Source organism: Centruroides sculpturatus, unplaced genomic scaffold (assembly GCF_000671375.1).
Source record: "Centruroides sculpturatus isolate CEXI.00-Female unplaced genomic scaffold, Cexi_2.0 scaffold830, whole genome shotgun sequence".
Taxonomy (NCBI): Eukaryota; Metazoa; Arthropoda; class Arachnida; order Scorpiones; family Buthidae; genus Centruroides; species Centruroides sculpturatus.
Window position 1 is genome coordinate 325,729 of NW_019385303.1, and position 9,202 is coordinate 334,930.

General features: G+C 36.7%; 1 long non-coding RNA gene across 2 annotated transcripts; it reads left to right on the plus strand.

The window, feature by feature from the left end:
- Window positions 1-5,718: 5,718 nt before the first annotated feature.
- On the plus strand, window positions 5,719-7,034 carry LOC111637382. Of its 2 annotated transcripts, none has more exons than XR_002758685.1 (5): window positions 5,719-5,764; window positions 5,900-6,059; window positions 6,143-6,446; window positions 6,634-6,769; window positions 6,844-7,034. It is a non-coding gene; the product is annotated as an uncharacterized LOC111637382 (long non-coding RNA). The 2 variants fall into 2 exon arrangements; XR_002758686.1 differs by having other exon boundaries at window positions 6,143-6,240.
- Window positions 7,035-9,202: the final 2,168 nt, after the last annotated feature.

Here is a 9,202-nt window from a genome sequence, read left to right on the forward strand (position 1 = left end):
ATCTTTTATTCTTTTGTTTTTTGTTCTTGTAATATTCGTTTGCAGTACTCCACAATAATGATATTTTCTCAACTTCATTTATCAGTATCGTTCGACATTTTGTACAAAATGGACGTTAAATTTTGCGCTAGTGTGGTCACGTGCATTCTCTTTCATTGTCTTCAACAACATCCGTTGACAAGTCTTGACATCCCTTGTAGCTTGATTACATCGATAACATAATGTCACGTCCGTTAAAAAATACACATGTTAAGCCTTGTGATCATTAATAGAAAATATAATAGTGCTATACAATATCGACATACTTTTTAACGAACACTATGTTCTCATACGTCCCCACCCTTAACCCACGTGAAAAGTGACACTTGTTGCTTATGGAGTCTCCTTCTGTCAATTTATTACACGTTTTCAAAAGTTGAGTGCAAAAATCAAGCGATTCATGAAAGTGAACAAATGCAATTTTCGACCTGTTTCCTCTATTTCCTCTACTTGAAACCGATAATGTTGTGTTCCTAACGTCATAAGCTTTAATTTGATATATAGTTTGGGCGTTCACCAGGGTGATTGGAAATCGTCCCAAAACAACATTGACTTTGCATGCATGGTGATCGCTGCATGATGGTCGTGACATTTTCGCCCAATACTCGGATGGCCGCGGAGATTAAGCATCAGTCTACCGCTCCGAGAGATTTGAAATCGAATTTGGACAATCGAAAACTCCAGGAAATGTTTAAGGGGCGATCCCTAATCACCTGGTTACCCTTGTAGACCAGTATGATTCGGCCTGACCCTTGCGATCTGGCCGAACCATAGCGCTATAAGGCAGGAAGAGTAAAAAAAAAATCACAATACCGTTGGATTCCTTTCCAGTGGTGCTGTGACAGTGTACCGTCTTGAGCGACGAATGTTGGTTCTGTTTGAAAACTGACGACCATTCTAGGTCATTCCTAGTAGTGGTATAAGACAGCAGTCCCCAACCTTTTTATCTCCGCGGACCGGTCAACGTTTGATAATTTTACCGCGGCCCTCTGAGGGGGAACGTTGATTTTTTATATTTTAGATTGATTTAATTTAATAATTTTAATTTAATTGTATTTAAACACGCCTTCAAAATAAAATACAGTTACACCAAAAAATGAATATAATGTGATTTAACATTTTAACTCACTAGANGCTTTCTCTGCGCCTCTGCTGCAATATGTGTTTTCTCCATTTGAGAAAGGACATGACATTTGGATACAGCCTATGTGCTGTAACGATAGAGACATGCTAAGGCAATTATCTGAGCCCATCTTGTAGTAACTAGAGATGCCACGAATATTCGGCTACTATTCGGTATTCGGCCTATTCGGCTACTTTTTTTAATATTCGGTATTCGGCCGAATAGTACGCAACATTCGGCCGAATACCGAATACCAAATCATGAAAAAAAAACCGCACATATTACTCAAAAATGTATTTATTTTAATCAAAAATTATTACATTTAATACTTAAAATCTATCAGTGGTAAGTTGTAATGAATGAAAACAATTTTTTCAGCATTTGTTGATTGCAAACGGTTGCACTTTTCCTCATAAACTATACCTGCTTCTGAAAATAGCCTCTCATTATATACACTACTGCTGGGAGACGATAGATAAATCTTAGTGAATTCTGTCAGGCTTGAATACTGTTTTGCGTTTGCTGACCACCACTTGTAAAGGTCTGCCGTCCGATCTAGGCGAACAGTTTTCATATAAAGTGATACAGTGATATTTTTTATGTAATAATTAGTAACGCAATTTGATGTAACAATGAACAAATAATGCATGTTGTGACATGATCTACTCGCAAATAAAACAAATGTGCCCGCAGTGTCGCCACCGCACCCACCGTAATGTATCAGGTCGTAACATATCACCCGCGAAATGTACACTTATTTTGCCGAACATTCGGCCGCCGAATATTCGGCGCTTCGGCCAAGAGCATAGCCGAATGTTCGGTATTCGGTATTCGGCAAAATCACTATTCATGGCATCACTAGTAGTAACAATCAATGCCTACTGCAAGTCTAAGGAAACTTTGCATTGATGTGACTGGATAAGACCATTATCTATGTCAGCGGTCCCCAACCTTTTTATCTCCACGGACCGGTCAACGTTTGATAATTTCACCGCGGCCCACTGAGGGGGAACGTTGATTTTTTATATTTTAGATTGACTTAATTTAATAATTTTAATTTAATTGTATTTAAACATGCCTTCAAAATACAGTTACACGAAAAAATAAATATAATGTGATTTAACATTTTAACTCACTAGAACGCTAAATCAATGAGAATCCTGAGCACGTTTCTTTGTAACGCGACATTTCCATCTGGAGGNACCTTTTTATCTCCGCGGACCGGTCAACGTTTGATAATTTTACCGCGGCCCACTGAGGGGGAACGTTGATTTTTTATATTTTAGATTGATTTAATTTAATAATTTTAATTTAATTGTATTTAAACACGCCTTCAAAATAAAATACAGTTACACCAAAAAATGAATATAATGTGATTTAACATTTTAACTCACTAGAACGCTAAATCAATGAGAACCCTGAGCACGTTTCTTTGTAACGCGACAGTTCCATCTGGGGGGTAGTAGGAGACAATAACATCCGAAGTGTGTTTCTTATGTCCAGTTTATTTCGTTGTTCCGAGAGAAATACACCATAGTAAATAAAATGGAAACAATTTAATGTTTCTTGGGCGGCCCGGTCCCATTTGATCCACGGACCGGTACCGGTCCGCGGCCCGGGGGTTGGGGACCACTGGCGGTGCAGCAATATGTTCGGATATCCTGCATCCTTGTATGTAACCTTTTCTGGCAAGGCTACAAACAACCATTTTCCAGAAAAACAATACTCGGCTGCACATGGCTGATATTTTTCAGGAAGTCTACATCAAATTGCTATATTTGGTTGGTCTGTCCGGTATCCAGAATTTTGTCCATTGAGCATTTGTCAGACCAGATGAAACGCCAGCTTCGATATCTACGTATGTTAGCAGCATGGGTATTGTAATTGCAAAAAAATTTTAGAATTTCAAAAAGACAAGAAGAGTGACTATTGATGCAACAAGTTCTCGGGAGGAACTGCATCTTCATTGCCATCGTTGACATTCCATTCAGGCAGAGAATTAAGCATCTTTTGAACAAATTGCCATCATTATATTTGCACATTGGCAGACCATGCAGTCTCCAGAATGACATTGGCAACAGTAGCCAACAATTGCTTATAATAAGGTAATTTTTTTCTTACAAGCCAAAACATGCATCTTACTAAGCACGAATAGAGCAACTTCACTTGACCTCAAATTATGAGGGTATCGTCATCGTCAACATTATTAATGTTTCTGCAAAGATTATACCTATCCGGATTTCTTACAATCTCAAACAATCGATCGATCATTTGATGGATTTTGTCGGTTATTCCAATAGTCATGACAATGTCCTAGCTGGCATGTCCTGCCAAGTGCATTCAAATCTGCTAGAGTTAAATGCAGAAATCTCCCCAGTTGTTCTGCTTTTGCTGCAGTCTTACATAATTCAGGGTTTATTCCATGTCTGTTTAGACAATGTTCTTTAACTAGTGCTGCCAAATGATTCAGTGTGTTCATGGGTTGTTGAGAAACCCCGGCTATGTTAACAATGCGAGAAGCGTAGGATACTAACGGTGTAAAGGACATATCGCATACGCAACTTTAAGATCATCAAAGAGTGGCTCAATATTTGTGTTTCGAATCTGAGTGGTAAAAAAGCGAAATGTTTTATTTAGTTGACCAAACACATTTTAGTCATAATTTAAGAGGATATCGCTTGTTTACTTGCTAGATGGCCTTGCTGATAAGCGTGTAATATAAAGCGAAAACTAGGTTGTTGTACCGCTAAACGATTGTTTTGAAATCCTTCACCAGTCTCTCCCATCAAGTACATGATTATCCTAGTTCGACTGCATGGGACGTGTTATGGTTTCACTATTTGAAACAGAGCCTGAAAACGGACCAATGACATAAAAATATATCCCTCAGCTGTATCTGAGAATAAAGGCCATAAAATGTTACAACTCATTGAGAATATGTCAGGCGTTAAAACTCAAAGCAAAAGTTCTCTATTATCAGATTACTTGTATTATATATAAGAATTATTGCTAAATTCTTTTGGTTTACGTGGCAAAACCAACTTTCTAGTGAGCTTAGAGTCCAAAAAGAAAATTCCGTAACATCTCCCGGGTGCCAACTTATTGTGGCAAAGTAGTTTCAATAAATGCGATTCCCATTAAAGAACACCAATACGAAACAGTTTATGTTATGTTGAAGGTCAGATCAAACTCTTCTTATGTGTATACACGATAAAGTTATGACTAGTAAATTTTCCCTGAGTGCAACGTTAGTGTGTCTAACATGTTGAAGTACTTTACCAAAGGATAAACAGTGTATTCAGAACTCAAATCGAAGTCGGTCATTTGTTAATTAATGTCGACCAGTGGCGTGATCTGCACTGAGGAATGTGTTCTTTGTTCGAAGACTTTCGGCAAATTGCAATAATGTTGAACACTCATTGCAGTTGTTGCACCTTCGATGTGTATGTATGTTCTCAATATTGGCGAGCTCACAATGGTTATTGAAATAGTGAGAACATGCATATGCACGCTCAAAAACAAACATTCTTCCAAGATAATTACGAATACGTTCTTCCTTTCGAACGAATATGAGATTTATTGGCTCATTCCAATAAATGCATCTTCGGCGGCTGCTTGTGTTTATACTTCTACAAAGATTGGCATGAATGCGAGGGAATTCTGATAAGCAAATAATTAATGTCAACTAGATGGTCAATTTTGACGGCAGACACTGCTCCACTAGATGCTTCAGCACTGTGTTGACTTTCACAAATAGCAAATCACTCTTCTACGGTCTAAAATTCAAGCATTTCTTTCTGTTCCACATATTATCTCCTTGATGCAACAGTGCTCTCATTTGTTCTCGTGCGAAATAACCTGCGATAGCAGGTTAGCTTAGCAGCAATAGACGAGACCATTTTGTTCAACTTCTTAACTCTATGTATGATCCCAACGGCATCCATGCTGTTCAGTGATGACTTTGTAAGTCCCACCAATTGACTGATTTGAATGCATTCAACGCAGTTAGGATTGCTGGAGCTCCAGATCGGTTCCAATGTGCATGCTGAAGCTTGTTAAGAATAGGCATTTGTATATAGTACTTGTACAAGTATGTTAGAATAACACTCTCCAGAGAGCGTTATTATTATACAACAGATGCGGTTTCTCTGGAAATAACTTAATTAACTGAGATTCGTAAAAAGTAACAGTAAGGCTACGTCCTACGTAGCAGCGTCCAGCGACCGCGGGCGTGAACGCGCTTTCAAGCGGAGCGGACAAACCGGTTCAAGCAAATGTTACGGAGTAACCGTGTTTAGCGTGTAGCAACCACAAGATGATGCTTCTACACACGCATGCAGGAAGCAGTTACCAAGGCTATTTGATCGCCGCTTCCATTGCTCGCGCTTCCAACGAAGAAAATGGTTGATTTTGAAGATGAATGTAAACAGAGTGACAAATAAATTGTGTCTATATGTTGTATATACTTTAATTAATAATCTCTTACGTAATTTAATAATTTCTGATTTTGTTTAAAAAAATAAAACATTTTTTAAACTTATTTTATAAAGATTCTNAATTTGTCTGCAATTTTTCTGCAATCATCTATCTGATTTATTCTTCGTAAATATGATTTTTATTCATTTTATGTATTCATAATAAGTCATAAATACTATACTATTATTTATACATAACAATTGTTTTTTTTTCTTTTAATTTTTAATTGATTGTTATAACGTATTATGACTATAAGCGCAGAAGAGCAGATGGTCGAGCCCAACCTGCCGCCCGGGGTCTAAAACCAAATCGTTTTTCTAAATTTCCAAAAATTGGTTGCCGGCCACTTTTTTGACCAAATTAGATTATTTTTATTATAAGCCTCGTGACAGACAAAAAGGCTTAGTCTTAATATCTTCGGGTAATGTGAAAATTATACTTAATTCTTAATTCTGGAAACGATAAAAAATTATATTACTTCCTCATTATAAATTCGATTTATAGTGACACAATAGGGACAACACGACATATATAGGTTAAACCATCGTTTGAATTTATTGGGTAGACACAAACGTGAATTTGAATCCTTCAGGATTGTAAAGGTAAGGAATTCAACGCAATACATGGGTGATCTGCCAAAAGGGAATGAATTCCGAGAAGACTTTCTATGAGAAACCGGCCCCTACGTAACTGTTATACACGTGAAGAAAACTCCACGTGGCCAATCCATCGGTCAGGTGTTATCTACCAGTGTTCCGTGGTTTTATCTATTCGGCCATTGGTAGGGTCTCGTGAATCTCTCAGAGCGGTAAGGTCAACGCCATTTCCTTTATTGGATATAAAATCAAAGAATATTTTAATTATGGTCTATCTCCTCCAATGCTTAATATTACTGATTCTAATTCATTTAACCGATATTTAAATTTATTTTCATCGTGTATAAGTTGAAAGTCTCCTTTATATTTATCCGTTTATCGTCTTCTTATACTTTGTAGAGTAAAATCGATAGAACAGGAAAATATAGAAGAATCGAAAAGTATGTTGATGTTTTGGACAATTTTTGGATGGCTTTATTTTCTGGAGCGCATCTCTTTTTTCTCCAGATATATTCATTATTATTGGATTCTCAAAGTAATCCATTTGTATTTTAAAATTATATAATGATTTGTTTTAAAGTTATTAAATTTTATTTCTTTTTATTTCAGATGGTTTTTCTGTTCCTTTGTTTCGTACCAATACCAAATAATTTATCCGATTACTTCATTCAGACCATTGATAATGTTAAAACATATTAAAATGATGCGGATAAAAACGCTGCTACGCGGAAAACCTCTTCGGAGTCTCAAGAATTTTTGTTTAAAATTTAAGAAATAAGAATAAAATATGAGTAAAAATATGAAAAATAAAGTAATAAATATATATATACAGTCAAACCTCGAGTTACGAACGCCCCTGTTTACGAACAAAATTATGAACGCCATGTTTTCTCCGTTTACATGCGATAACTTGGTTTCCGAACAAGCTACTCTGCAAGAGCCAGCTGGCGCAGATTAGAGAAGCACATATAGTTAACTCCCTAAACCTCCCAGGGAAGGGAGGATGTGCTTAATGCTCTTATTAAAGAAATGTGTGCAAAATGGTGTAAAGTGCAGAGTTTTGTTGAAGAGTATCATCTTGATAAGGCAGTAGCAAGCCATGTCATTGACCTTTTTAAATAACAATGCTATGTCTCACTTCTGTAACATTGCGAAACGTAGGCAAAGCACATTTCATTAGATAAATTTCTAGTAAAAAATGACATCTAATGTATCCCAGGCAAAATCTGTTAGTTAGAAGCTGAAAATCCAAAAGGTAAAACAAAAACACCTGAAGTGCAGTTACGGAAGCAGAGATCAATTTTCTTTTAATTCGATGATATCTGTTATGATGTGGGAAATAGAAGAACAAATAAAACCGGTAAGATATGAAGTTTCTAAACCAGGTGAGAATTTGTATCAGGTAGTAATTGGAAGGACGATAATTGAGTATGTGCTGGTATACAATTGAAGTGTTGAATTTGCAAATAATTTGATTCATAATTTGTCATTAGATCTACTATACAGACAGTATTTTTTATAGCTTGTCGTAGTAATCTTGGATTTAACAACTTTGTGAAACAAGGTTTTACAAATTGAAAAACCTTATTTTGATGTCTACCCTCTCCGTTCCAAAAATTTCGGCTTAGCGTAGTAACTGAGAGGAAATCAATTACAAAAGGTGGTGATATTTCTGAAAATATCTTCTGAGTGTTAACGAATCGTCGATTTCCTAGGATTGTTTGTTTGTATGGCAACACATCACTTGGGCGATCTGCCTAGGGGAGATGCCATCCGGGAGGTCTTTTTAAGGAAAACTGGCCCCTATTTGAACGTTATAGACGTGGAGAAAACCCGGGAAACACCACATGGCCAGCCCGTCCGAGCGAGGCGCAAACCCACGACCGAACTCCCAGTGTTTAGGGTACGAAAACCTCTTGGCCACTGGTGGGCGCGATCTCCTACGAACAACGACGGCATCCGCAAAATACAATTAGATAAAATTCATTAGCCTAAACTTGCTTGATCTGGTTTTGTTAACTTTTAAATATATAAATATAAAAATATACAGCATACATTACTTTGATATTTATATAGTTTTTCATATCAAATTTTAATGGATATGTATATATCGTTTATTTAATCCAGTGGTTCTCAACCTTTCGGGGGCTACGTAACACCATTCATATACATTTTATTATACGGATCATAGCATCAATATGTTCAAAAAATGAGGAGCAATTCCGTGTTTACTATTCTCGGGAAACAATGAAGCAATAAACTAATAAAATAGAAATATTGGAAAACATTGGTAAATATGGCAGCCAACTGCTCTGAGGGGAATAGAATGCGGACGAGTGGAATATCCGCAGAATTTTTTCGAGGATTGGCCGTCAGGATATGTCAAACACCATTTCTCTCCACCATACTCGACCGGTCCGTTGTGGGCTTCGCCGGCCCAAGGTCTTAGATTTCTAAGGTTGCCTCATACAGCCGATTTAGCCATTTCCTGCCAGATTCCGGATATACGTCATCCGTAGTCGAACCGTGGCCTAGCGACTGCTTCGCTACTGTAAGCGAGGTAAGGAAATTTTGGAATTTAACTATTTTTTTAATTTGTCGAGCGTTTTTACACTGATAATCTTCGAAGGTAAATATATCTATAGTTATTACTATTATTAAACATAATTATGTTGATAATTATATCGATAAAAATTGTTCGGAACTAACAAAAGTGTTTCTAGAACAGTTTGATATTTTGTTGTAGTCTTTACTCTTCGTTCTGTAGAAATTACAGAATATGGTTACGGATAAAATATATTTATTAATAAAATACTTTAAAATACTAAGAATAGTTTTCTGCATGTATAAAAATAGTATCTGCTCGATGAAATGACGACTACAAATAATAAGCTGGCCCGTAACAGGATGGTAACACTTTTAAGATAACCTGCGATGTAAAAAATTATTATTTACGTCCAACGTACAC